This window comes from Tamandua tetradactyla, chromosome 2, assembly GCF_023851605.1.
Source record: "Tamandua tetradactyla isolate mTamTet1 chromosome 2, mTamTet1.pri, whole genome shotgun sequence".
Lineage (NCBI taxonomy): Eukaryota > Metazoa > Chordata > Mammalia > Pilosa > Myrmecophagidae > Tamandua > Tamandua tetradactyla.
This window is the reverse complement of record NC_135328.1, coordinates 186,323,938-186,338,141: the sequence shown is the minus strand read 5'-3', so window position 1 is coordinate 186,338,141 and position 14,204 is coordinate 186,323,938. Positions and strand designations below refer to the sequence as shown.

General features: G+C 38.4%; 1 pseudogene; it reads right to left on the bottom strand.

Moving 5' to 3' along the window:
* Nucleotides 1–663: 663 nt before the first annotated feature.
* On the bottom strand, nucleotides 664–3,549 carry LOC143658271 (magnesium transporter NIPA4 pseudogene; annotated as a pseudogene).
* Between the last annotated feature and the right edge of the window lie 10,655 nt (nucleotides 3,550–14,204).

Here is a 14,204-nt window from a genome sequence, read left to right as displayed (position 1 = left end):
AAACTTGTGCCTCTACTTAGTTGCTGAGGCTCAAAGCTGACTCTACTGTTCAAGCCTCTGGGGCTGTAGGCCTTTGCACCTGGTTCTTAGTTCATTGTCGGAATAAACACAGAAGTTAGCCTCTGATTACCAGTGACCCTGATTGCTTTCGGCCAAATTCTAACTTCATACCTCACACTTCTCCCACCTCCCCAAATCATATTTTGTTGTACTCCTTGAGGAAAAGGAAATTGCATCCTGCTGAATTCTAGCCTAAGCTAAGCAATAGCAGTTCAATCTCAGGCAGATAATTGGTGCTAAGGATTTCCTGATGACCAATATCTCAGGGAGATTCTTGTGCTCTGCTACACTCAACAGGTCAAATTCTATCTTCTTCCCAACAATATATGCAGCCATAAATGTAATGAATGGAAAGGAACATCTGGGGACCTGCTGGCACCAACCTAAACTAGGGTATTTGGTCACTGAGGCTCCATTGCTAGGAAGTTCTTCCACTACTGCTTATTGGATAGGAATACTCCTGAAAACAGTGATGAAAGTCTCAAGGGAAGAGAGCCCAATGGTAACAGGAAATGCAGTTGTACTGAAAATAACTAGGTGATTCTGAAATTGAGAAGTCAAATTCACCATAGGGCTCACACTCTTACTCATGTATTTCAAGCTTTAAGAATGGCTTGAAAATACTTTGGGCTTCTCTTCTGGTGATAGGATGCTGGAGAGTTCCATATTGTCCACAAGGATGTTCTTGTCTTCCAGTTTAATGTCGGTGGACTCTGGGGTGGGAGGTGGCTCGTGTTTTTGTGCATGTGGAAAAGATGACCCTGTTGGTGTCCAGGTCTTTGAAAGCATGAAGCATAAGCACACCCAGGATAATGATGACAAAGCCTGTGAAGCAGACATGATATGCCACTCCTTGAAGAGGACAATGGAAGAGGTAACTACCACTGTGGTGAAGGACACACAGTATATGGGGAACACCAGGGGGGCACTGAGGCTGTCCAGTGCCCTGTTCAGGAAGTTGACCAATGAGGGACAAGATGTGGAAGAGGGGATGCCACCAACTGGCATTCCCTGGAAGAAGTTCCTAATGGTGATACCCAGGTCCCTAATGGCAGTTGAAGAGAAAGCCCTTGGTGTAGTTTGGAGCTGTTATGTACCCCCCCAAAAGTAAGTACATTCCAAAGTCTTTATTCTTGACCCTGCAGAAATGTGTTCTTTTAATCCATTCCTGTGAGTGCAGACCTATTGCAGGTGGGACTTTTGGTTAGGTTATTTCCATTTGAGATATGACCCAGCCCATTCAAGGTGGGTCTTAATCCTTTTACTGGAGTTCTTCATGAGAGGATAAAGACATAGAAAAAGCCCAGAGAGCTCAGAGAAAAAGCCCCCAAAGTGGCTGAAAGAGGAAGCCCCTGAGGCCAGAAGTTGAAAGCAATGAAATTTGGGAGAAAAGGACTAGCAGATGCCAGCCATGTGCCTTCCCATGTGACAAAGGTGCCCCAGATGCAGGTGGCTCCTTACACTTTCTTCAGGGAAAATATTGTCCTGTTGCTGCTTTAATTTGGACATTTTCACAGGCTTAGAATTGTACATTTGAAATGTAATGAATCCCCATTGTAAAAGCCAACCCACTTCTGTTATATTGCATTCTGATAGCTTTAGCAAACAAAAAGAGCCCCAACCACAGGGCAGATGATGATGTAAACAAGAATATTCCTTTGCCCATAACATGGAGTAATGTCAAAGGTGAAAATGAGGCAGAAGCACAGCAAATGCCATGAACTCTATATGGTTCATCTTAGATGTCATCTCTGACTGAGGTCACCTTCTCATCCTTGAGGGCCATGAATCATCACCACTGTGCTGCAGGTCACACAGATTACACAGCCCAGCTTTCCCAGCAGATTCAGACTCTCTCCCAGGAAATGTGAAGAGAGGATGGCACTTATGAGGACACTCAGCCTCCCCCAGAGGTGTGGCGACTGTTGCAGGAGTGAATGTGTAGGCCCCAAATTTGACAATTTCTCCAGCAATCACCTTTCTTCTTTCATGGCAGCCATTGACTTCCATCCACAGCCCCCACAACCACCAGTTGCAGGAGGTGTTTCTTCTTGAGGATGCTGCTGATAATGAAGAAGGGCAGGCTCTGGCCTATGTAGAACCCATAGTTCTGCCTGACCCACCCCCATGAGGTAAAGGTTGCACTGCTAGGCACCTAGGGGCTGAGGTCTCCAATGATCTAACGCAGGACTTGTTGGGATCAGGGAACCATTCTTGCAGCTGGTGTTGCCAGCTAGCAACAACATGAGGCTTTGGGCTCCTCTGAGAAACCACCAGGATCAAGACCCAGAGTGGATTGAGTGATTTGCTCCAAGAAGGGGATCATCCCCCAGGGAGGTGTCAACAGGCATCTTGGGCAACTCTGGGGTGGAGGTGGAGGTGAAGGAAGGGAGGCCTATGCTCGTATTGCCCACAAAGTGGTGCATGTCCTCCCAGGGTATGGCCTCCCTGCAGTGGAATCTCCACCACAATTTTTCATAGACTTAATTTTTTAGTTCAGTTTTAGGAGCCAAGATTGCTGGTAGCCAGTTTTTGGAAAGAAAGCACTGCTTGATGCCTTGATTTGGACATTTTCATGGCCTCAAAGCTGTAAGATTATAAATTCCCATTGTTTAAGCCAACTTTATGTATGGTATTTATTTTAACAGCTAGGACACCAAGCCCTTTATATTCTGCAACCTTGCTATAATTACTTCTCGGTTTCAGGAGTTTTGGGTTGATTCTTTGAGATTACCTACAGAGATAATCATATCATCTGAAAACAGTTTTACTTTTTTCTTCTCAGTCTGTATGTCTTTCATTTCTTTTTCTTGTCTTTTGCATTAGCTAGGACTGCCAATATGATAGTGAATAAGAGTGGTAAAAGAGGACATCTTTGTCTTTTTTCCAATTGTAGACATCTAGTTTCACATCATTAAGTAAATGGTGGGTGTAGGTTTTTGAAGATGTTCTTTATCAAGTAAAGGAAGTTCCTCTCTATTTCTATTCTACTGAGATTTTTTTTTTTAATTGTAAATCGGTGCTAGATTTTGTCAAATGCCTTTTCTGGGTCTATTGATAAGATCATATGATTTTTGTTCTTTAGTCTGTTGATGTCATGGATTATAATAATTGACATTTGAATTTCAAGCCAGCCTTGCATACCTGGACTAAATCCCATTTGGTCATGGCATGTAATTATTTTTATATTTGCTGGATTTGACATGCTGATATTTTCTTGTGTTTTTTAAAAATGTTTTACTTTTTAATAATTTCAAACTGACAGGACAGCTGCAAAAATAAGTATCTTTACCTCTATGTTCATAAAGATATTGGTTTGTAATTTTCTTGTTTTTTGTTATGTATTTTTCTGCTTTTGGTGTAGGGTAATTCTGACCTCACAAAATGTGTTAGGAAGTCTTCCTTATTCTCCTATTTTATGGAAGATATTGTAGAAACTTGTTATTATTTCTTCTTTAAATGTTTGATAAAATTAACCAGTGACGCCATGTGGGCCTGGTGCTTTCAGTTTTGCAAAGTAATTAATCATTGATGCAATTTCTTTAATAAGTGCAGACATTTTCAGATTGCTTATTTCTCTTTGTATAAAATTTTGGTAGACTGCCTTTCAAGGAATATGTCTATTTCATCTAAGTTATGAAATTTGTGGACTTAGAGTTATTCATAATATTCCTCTATTATCCTTTTAATGTCCTTGAAGTCAGTTGTGATCATGATGGCCCCTCTTCATTATGATATAAGTAATTTATGTCTTCTCTATTTTTTTCTTGATTAGCTTGGTTAGAGGTTTATCAATTTTATTGATCTTTTCAAAGAACCAGCATTTGGTTTGGTGATTTTTCTCTATCATTTTCTTAGTTTCAATTTCATTGATTGCTCTAATTTTTGTTATTTCTTTTCTTCTGCTAGCTTTGGATTTAATTTATTTTCCTTTATCTAGTTTCCTAAAGTGGAAACTTAGATTATAATGATTTTAGGTCTTTCTTCTTTTTTAATATATGCATTCAATGCTATAAATTTTGCCCCAAGCACTGTTTTTTCTGTATACCAGTAAGGCAATATAATATATATAGAAGAATCAAATGGAAATTATAGAACCAAAAAAATAGAATATCTGAAATTAAAAATTTCAATGGTTGGACTCAACAACAGACTAGAGATATCAGAGGAAATAATCAGTGATCATGAGAGCATAAAAATAGAAATTATTCAATCTGAATAGCAAAAAGAAAATACACTGATAAAATGAACAGAAATAAAAAGGATTTAATGGGACACTATGAACAATGTTTCATGCAAAAACTTGACAACATAGATGATTATAGACCAATTTCTCAAAAAGTACATACTACTACAATTCACCCAATATGAAGTAGAAAGCTTGAATGGAAAATTAATTATTAACGAAATTAAATTAATAATTTAAAAACTCACTTAAAAGAAATCTCCATTCCCAGATGGTTTCAATGCAGGATTTTCTCAAATGTTTAAAGAAGAATTAACACAATTTCTCCCAGAAAACAAAGGAGAAAGAAAAATTCCCTAACTCCAATACTAATTCTCCAAATTATTCTGATACCAAAACCAAATAAAGAATACAATAAGGCAAGGATAGACCAATATTTCTCATGACTATAGATGTAAAAATCCCTAAGAAAATATTAGCAAAGAACTCAGCAATATATAGAATGGATTATACACCATGACCAAATAAGAGTTATTCCAGGGAGGCAAGGCTGGTTCAATATTTAAAAATCAGTCAATGCTGGAATATTATGCAGCAGTAAGATAAAATGAGGTCCTGAAACATATGACAATGTGGATGAACTTTGAGGACATATGCTGAGTGAAATAAGTCAGACACAAAAGGACATTTACTGTATGATTTTACTATTATGACTCTAGTAAAGGTAATCTCAGAGGTTACATTGTAGAATATAGCATACCTAGAGGTACACAAAAGCTAGAGACAAGGGAAAGGCTACCCAATGAAGTTGAACTTAAATGTAAGAGAACGGGTAGAAGTGATGGTAACTAATTAGTGGGGTTATAAGTAACATTGCCATTTTAAAGGTGAATATGATTGAAAGGAGATATACAGTGCTATGTATCCCACTGATTAAATCTACAATTATAAATAAGTTCTTACACAAACTATTTCAAAGGTTTAGTATTGGACAAAGAGTCGACAGTAGAGGAATATAGAGGGAGAACTAAAAATGATGCTATGGCCAGTAGTTATCAAGAATACATCAACAGTACTACAGGAAAACCTGGGGCAACTAATTGTGGGGGAGGCTATGTTTTATATATTTGGTGAGGCTATGTTTGTTGGTTCTTTGTCTTTATGGACAAATGAAAATTATCTAAAATTTAGAGTGCTGCTGACTTGTACAACCAAGTGAGGATCCTGTAAGACATGGTTTGTTTACTTTGGATATTATCCACGTTGCCCAAATGGATGGAGGGAGCTGAAGGATACAATGACTGAGAAGTAGAATGGTGAACTGTGATACATATTAAGGTGCAGCTACAAAAACGAAGAACGTGGAAAGGCATACCACAAACTGAATTAACCTTGGGGAAAATGTGCTGTGCAAAATAAGCCAGAAACAAAAGAACAAATATGCTAAGATCCCTTTAAGAAAATACTTATAAGAAAATTGAAGCTTAGAATGTAAACTCTTATCGCAACCACACTTATTCTGAACTTAGTGTATTTATAGATTCTGAGACACTGAGTTGTATATGTATCAGCTGGCATTTCCCTGGAACTTTGAGTAACTTTGTGACACCTAAGACCCAGAAATGGAGTGCTACATCCCTGAAAGTTAGCATAGCTATATACAATAACAGTTAAAGTAACTAAAAAAGAGATCAAGCCTCAATTAGAGATAAAAACGAAGCCAGTCTGGCTGAGCTAAGGTAAATCAGAATACAGGGTAAAAGAGGATAGTGTATGTACTCTAGATCTTCACCCACTGTATCAGACCAAAGGCAGAGGGGTTTATTATGTCTAGAACCTAATTTTTCTGTAATGCACACTCTAAATCAACCTGTCTAGATAGCTTGTTTAAGCAACCCAAACTCCTAGAGTGCAGAATGGGAATGAGCCCTTGTAGTTCTGTATAGTTTAATGTAATACCTGGATATATCTCAGACTATGGTGGGCTGATAATTAAAAAATATTTGTAGAGTCCCTTGAGGGTCCGAAGGGGGAAAAATGGAACTATTGAACTTTTCCATCTGGGAAACCTTGTGTACCCTCTCAACTATTGGGGACACCCAAGAAAATAAGCCAAGCCCATGATTTTGAGGCTTGCCCTTATGAAATTTATTTCTGTAGGGGAGAAGCTAAGACTACCCATAACGAGTCCTAAGAGTTACTTTCAGGAAACCTCTTTTGCTGCTCAGATGTTGCCTCTCTCTGTCTAAGCCCAACTCTGCAAGGAAAATCATTACCCTCCCTGCGATGTACCAGTTCACCTACCCCAGGAATGTGTGACATTCAGGGTAAAACTTTCCCTGACAACATGGGATGTAACTCCCAGGGATGAGTCTGGCCCTGGAATCACAGGATCAACAATGCCTTCCTGACCAAAAGGGGGAAAGGAAGTATAATAAAACAAGGCATCACTGTGTCAAATATTAGGGACACCCAGACCAATAGGCCAAGCCCTTGATCTTGAGGCTTATCTCGTGTAGCTTAGTATGTAGCAGAGCTTAGCCTACCCATAGGGATGCCTAAGAGTTACTTCCAGAGGACCTCTTTTATAGTCTCTCTCTCTCTATGCCCAGCTCTGCAAGTGAAATCATTCCTCCCTCCTACATGGGACATGACATCCAGGGGTGTTGATCCCTGGCAGCTTTTTTCCCCATTGGAGATGACTCATAGGGATAAGCCTGGCCCTGGCATCATGGGATCAACAATGCCATCCTGACCAAAAGGGGGAAAAGAAGTGTAACAAATAAGGTATTAGTGGCTGAGAGAGTTCAAATAGAGTTGAGAAGCTACTATAGAGGTCACTCTTATGCAAGCTTCAGTTAGACATTGTGACCTAACATAACTTGCCAAACCCATTCCAGCCAATCCTAAAGAACACCTAGGGCATTATATAAGATTCTACAAAGGTTCCATGCAGTAGGGAAACTTTCCAGAAACCTACAACCTCTAGATGGGTCCCTGGATCAGGTAAGTCCTGAAATGCAGAAGGGCCAGCTTCTCCAGAACATCAGCTAGTTTCATCCCTCTATGCCATAATACTGACAGCCCCTTCCAACATGAAAAAGTTAGAATGGACATAGCCCAAATACTTCTAAAGAAAGATCAAAGTTGATGGTGGAATTATACAGCGAAGGTAGAGTTTAGCAAATGAGTATAATTGCTGAATCATTATATTAATACTTCTTTTAGTCTTCTGTATCTTACAGCAGCTAGAAGTAGAAACCTAAAATGGTGGAATTGTAACCCATACCAAACTCTGAAATCTGTTCTACAACTAAATGCTGCACTGTGCATTGAAATTTATTGCTTTTCTGTGTATATGTTATTTTTCATTTTTTCTCATTCAAACTTAAATTTTTAATTATGAAAAATTTCCAGCATATACAAAAGTTGAGAGACAAATATAATGAACCCCTATATACTCATCATCCAGACTCAACACTATCAAGATTTTTGCCATGCTAGCTTCATCTCCTTTTCTTTTTGCCAATGTATTTTAGGGCAAATCCCAGTCATTAATTCTGTTCAGCTTTGTATACTTCAGTGTATATCCTTTAAAACACAGACATTTCTTACAAAACCATAGTATGATTTATCATCCCTAATGAACGTAACAATAATTATTTGAAATAATATAATTCCAATCTATATTCCAATTTCCCCAATTGTCTTTTTTGTTTTGTTCTCAAATTTTTTTTATTGTAAAATACACATACAAAGCAAAGAAAGAAAAAAGCAATAATTTTCAAAGCACACTTCAACAAGCAGTTACAAAATAGATTCCAGAGTTTGTCATGGGCTACCATTCCATCATCTCAGATAGAGGGAGGAGGGCTGGGGGCACAAATGAAATCAGAAAGAAAGATAGACGATAAAGACTGAGATGGTATAATCTAGGAATGCCTAGAGTGTATAATGATAGTAACTAAATGTACAAATTTAAAAAATGTTTTTGCATGAGGAAGAACAAAGGAATGTCATTACTGCAGGGTGCTGAAAATAGATGGTAATTAGTATTTTAAAATTTCAACTTATGTGTGAGACTTAAGCAAAAAAATGTTTATTCAGTACAAAATTTATATTTTGACTGCTGCATTTCCTAATATAACTTATGTAGGCAGCTTAATTGAACACCATTAGTACATAGAACCTTAAGTAGGACATGAGATTTTGTTGGTTTGTCCAGAGTGATGCCCCAATAAATCCCAGAGTGAGTTGAACAGTGAATAAAAAAGTATTTGCAAAGTCCCCTTTGGGGAATGATGAGAACGGGGAAAATTCAACTTCCCAAGTTGAATTCTTGATAGTCTCACAAGCAGTGTGGACAACCAAAGCTATAGGCTGAGCCCCCAGTCTTGGGGTTTGTTCATATGAAACTTAACCCCACAAAGGATAGGTCAAGTCTACTTAAAATTTAGGCCTAAGAGTCACCCCCAAGAGAGCCTCTTTTGTTGCTCAGATGTGGCCTCTCTCTCCAGCCAACACAACAAGCAATCTTACCACCCTCCCCCTCTCTACGTGGGACATGACTCCCAGGGGTGTGGACCTTCCTGGCAACATGGGACAGAAATCCGAGAATGAGCTGAGACTCAGCATCAAGGGATTGAGAAAACCTTCTTGACGAAAAGGGAGAAGAGTGAAATGAGACAAAGTGTCAATGGCTGAGAGATTCCAAACAGAGCTGAGAGGTTATCCTGGAGGTTATTCTTATGCATTAAATAGATATCACCTTGTTAGTCAAGATGTAATGGAGAAGCTGGAGGGAACTGCCTGAAAATGTAGAGCTGTGCTCCAGTAGCCATGTTTCTTGAAGATGATTGTATAATAATATAGTTTTCACAGTGTGACTGTGTGATTATGAAAACCTTGTGTCTGATGCTCCTTTTATCTACCTTGTCAACAGACGAGTATGGATAGCTTAATTGTCCATTTATGTGGACAGCTTAGTTGAACACCATAAGTATATGGAACCTTGAGTAGGGCGTGAGATTTTGTAGGTTTGTCCAGAGTGATGACACGATAGATCCCAGAGTGATTTGAACAGTTAATAAAGGAGTATGTGCAGAGACCCCTTAGGGGAATGGCGAGAAAGGTTGTATATCTGACCACTCTATTCGATTTCATTGATCAGTATATCTATCTTTATGCCAATACCATGCTGTTTTGACCACTGTAGATTCGTAATACACCTTAAAGTCAGGTAGCGTGAGACCTCCGAGTTCATTTTTCTTTCTCAGGATATTTTTAGTTATTCAGGGCACGCTGATCTTCCAGACAAATTTGGTTATTATTTCTTCTACTTCCACAAAGTAGGTTTTTGGGATTTTAATTGGTATTGCATTGAATCTATAAATCAATTTAGGTAGAATTGACGTCTTAACTATATTTAGTCTTGCAATCAATGAACACGGTATGCCCTTCCATTTATTTAGGTCTTCAATGAACACGGTATGCCCTTCCATTTATTTAGGTCTTCTGTGATTTCTTTTAGCAATTTCTTGTAGTTTTCTTTGTATAGGTCTTTTGCATTCTTAGTTAAATTTATTCCTAAATATTTTATTTTTTTCATGGCAATTGTAAATGGATTTTTTCTTGATTTCCCCCTCAGATTGTTCATTACTAGTATATAGAAACACTCAGATTTTGAGCATTAATCTTGTAACCTGCCACTTTGCTGTACTCATTTATTAGCTCTAGTAGTTTTGCTATGGATTTTTTGGGGGGTTCGACATACAGTATCACATCATCTGCAAATAGTAAGCGTTTTACTTCTTCCTTTCCAATTTTGATGCCTTGTATTTCTTTTTCTTGTCTAATTGCTCTGGCTAGAACTTTCCACACAATGTTGAATAACAATGGTGACAGTGGGCATCCTTGTCTTGTTCCTGATCTTAGGGGGAAATTTTTCAGTTTTTCCCCATTGAGGACGATATTAGCTGTGGGTTTTTCATGTATTCCCTTTATCATGTTGAGGAAGTTCCCTTCTATTCTTATCCTTTGAAGTGTGTTCAACAGGAAAGGATGTTGAATTTGTCAAATGCCTTTTCTGCATCAGTTGAGATGATCATGTGGCTTTTCTGCTTTGATTTGTTGATATGGTGTAATTGATTTTCTTATGTTGAACCATCCTTGCATACCTGGGATGAATCCTACTTGGTCATGGTGTGTAATTCTTTTACTATGCTGCTGGATTCAATTTGCAAGAATTTTGTTGAGGATTTTTGCATCATATTCATTAGAGAGATTGGTCTATAGTTTTCATTTCTTGAAATATCTTTGTCTGGCTTTGGTATGAGGGTGATGTTGGCTTCATAAAATGAGTTAGGTAGCCTTCCCTCCTCTTCAATTTTTTTGAAGAGTTTGAGCAGGATTGGTACTATTTCTTTCTTGAATGTTTGGTAGAATTCATATGTGAAGCCATCTGGTCCTGGACTTTTCTTTTTGGGGAGCTTCTTAATGACTGATTCAATTTCTTTACTTGTGATTGGTTTGTTGAGGTCATCTATTTCTTCTTGAGTCAATGTTGGCTGTTCATGCCCTTCGAGGAAGTTGTCCACTTCATCTACATTGTCTAGTTTATTAGCATAAAGTTGTTCATAGTATCCTCTTATTACCTCCTTTATTTCTGTGGGGTCAGTGGTTATGTCTCCTCTTCCATTTCTGATTTTATTTTTTTGCACCCTCTCTCTTCTTCTTTTTGTCAACCTCACTAAGTGTCCATCAATCTTATTGATTTTCTCATAGAACCAATTTCTGGTTTTGTTGATTTTCTCGATTGTTTTCATGTTCTCAGTTTCATTTATTTGTGCTCTTATCTTCATTATTTCTTTCCTTTTGCTTGCTTTGGGGTAAGTTTGCTGTTCTTTCTCTAGCTTTTCCAAGAGGACAGTTAATTCCTTGATTTATGTTCTTTCCTCTTTTTTGATATAGGCATTTAAGGCAATAAATTTCCCTCTTAGCACTGCCTTTGCTGCATCTCATAAATTTTGTTATGTTGTGTTTTCATTTTCATTTGCCTTGAGATATTTACTGATTTCTCTTGTAATTTCTTCCTTGCCCCACTGGTTGTTTAAGAGTGTGTTGCTGAGCCTCCATATATTTGTGAGTTTTCTGGCACTGTGCTTATTATTGATTTCCAACTTCATCCCTTTATGATCTGAGAAAGTGTTTTGCATGATTGCAATCCTTTTAAATTTATTGAGACTTGCTTTGTAACCCAGCATGTGGTCTATCCTTGAGAATGATCCATGAACACTTCAGAAAAAGGTGTATCCTGCTGTCATGGGGTGCAATGTTCTATAAATATCTGTTAAGTCTAGCTCATTTATTGTATTATTCAAATTCTCTGTTTCCTTATTGATCCTCTGTCTAGATGTCCTGTCCATTGATGAGAGTGGGGAATTGAAGTCTCCACCTATTATGGTAGATATGTCTATTTCTCTTTTCAGTGTTTGCCTCATGTATTTTGGAGCATTCTGGCTTGGTGCATAAATATTTATGATTGTTATGTCTTCTCATTGAATTGTTCCTTTTATTAATGCATAGTGTCCTTCTTTATCTCTTTTAACTGTTTTACATTTGGAGTCTAATTTATTGGATATTAGTATAGCTACTCCTGCTCTTTTCTGATTGGTATTTGCATGAAATATCATTTCCCAAGCTTTCACTTCCAACCTATGTTTATCCTTGGGTCTAAGGTGCATTTCCTGTAGATAGCATTTGGATGGGTCCTGGTTTTTAATCCACTCTGCCAGTCTATGCCTTTAGATTGGGGAGTTTAATCCATTAACATTTGGTGTTATTACTCTATGGGAAGTACTTTCTTCTACCGTTTTGCCTTTGGGATTTTATATGTCATATCTAATTTTTCTTCTTTTTACCTTAGTCTTCATTTCTACACCCTTCTCCACACCTCTCTCTCCTGTCTTCCTATCTGTCTCTAGTGCTCCCTTTAGTATTTCTTGCAGAGCTGGTCTCTTGGTCACAAATTCTCTCAGTGATTTTTTGTTTGAAAATGTTTTAATTTCCCCCTCATTTTTGAAGGACAATTTTGTGGGATATAGAATTCTTGGTTGGCAGTTTTCTCTTTCAGTAACTTAAATATATCATCCACTATCTTCTTGCCTCCATGGTTTCTGATGAGAAATCTATGCATAGTCTTATTGGATTTCCCTTGTATGTGATGGATTGCTTTTCTCTTGCTGCTTTCAAGATTCTCTCTTTCTCTTTGATGTCTGACATTCTGATTAGCAAGTGTCTTGGAGTACGTCTATTTGGATCTATTCTGTTTGGGGCACACTGCACTTCTTGGATCTATAATTTTAAGTCTTTCATAAGAGTTGGGAAATTTTCAGTGATAATTTCCTCCATTAGTTTTTCTCCTCCTTTCGCCTTCTCTTCTCCTTCTGGGACACCCACAACACATATATTCATGCGCTTCATGTTGTCATTCAATTCCCTGAGTCCCTGCTCATATTTTTCCATTCTTTTCCCTATATTTTCTTTTGCATGTTGAATTTCAGATGTCCTGTCCTCCAGGTCACTAATCTTATCTTCTGCCACTTGAAATCTGACATTGTAGGTTTCCATTGTTTTCATCTCTTCTGCTGTGTCTTTCATTCCCATAAGTTCTGTGATTTGTTTTTTCAGACTTTTGATTTCTTCTTTTCTTCATTCCTTGCCTTCCTTACATCCTCCCTCAATTCATTGATTTGAATTTTTATGATGTTTTCCATGTCTGTTTGAGCATTCTGAATTAATTGTTTCAACTCCTGTATCTTATTGGAATTGTTGGTTTGGTCCTTTGACTGGTCCATATCTTCAATATTCTTAGTAGGATTTGTTATTTTTTGCTGGCATCTAGGCCTTTAAATACTTTAATTAGTTTATTCTGGAGATTGTTTTCACTTTTCTTACCTAGGATTTTCTTGCTGCATGACTTTGTTGTCTATCTGTTCTTTGACATTCAGTTCTGCTTATTTTAGACCTCTAGCTTAGGTTTTGTTTAAGAGATCAGAATTTTTCAGTTCTTATTTTCTTGTTTCTTGCCCTGCCTGTATGGTGCCTTTTTCTCCCACTTAGGATGGTCTACTTAGGTATTATAGACACCAGCCAGATTTCCCCCAACCAAAATGGCCTCCTCTCAGAAGGAAAGAGTCACCTGCATCAGTTTTCCCTGAGGGTGAGACCTAGTAGGTTGAAAGGCTTTCCTATGAAGCCTCTGGACTCTGTGTTTTTCCCATCCTGCCCAGTGTGTGGTGCTTTTCTGCCTGCAAGTCCCACCAGCATAAGGAAATGTGGTACCTTTAACTTCTGCAGACTCTCCCTGCTGGGGGCATGGTTGAGACAGAGGAGAAGTTGTAGGCTGGCTTTAATCACTTCACTTTTCCAACCCTGGAGTCTGAATTCCTTGAGGGAGGGATTCCACCTGAGTGGGGCCCCACCCCTGTCTTGGGGAAGGCACAGACTCCAGACAAGCTCTCAGACAAGCTTAATTCCACTCTTGCCTGGGGCAGTTGGAGCCTGAGAAGCCTTGCAGCTGTATCCAAAGAGTAGTCAAGCCATAGAAACACAGCCACAAAAAAGGAAAAAAAATCCCTTTTAGAGCAGGACCCCTGTTCCTCCAGTTTGCCAATCAAGAGCTTAAGTTGGTACACTGCTTTGTGCATCTCCAGGTCCTATGTGCCCTCTCCCTTCCTTCAGGGCCAAGACCCTTTCAAGTATTATGTGCTGTCTGATCCAAAAAAGTCTGTTTTTCTTTTTTTTTTTTCTTTTTTCTTTTTCTGTCTGCCCTGCCCCTTCTGTGCTGGGGCAAAAACCAGCAACCTCTGCTTTCACTCAAGATTTATCTGAGTTGGGGGCCTATTTTAAGTGGTCAGAATTTGTTAACTAATTCCACAATTGGAGCTTGGTTGGGTTC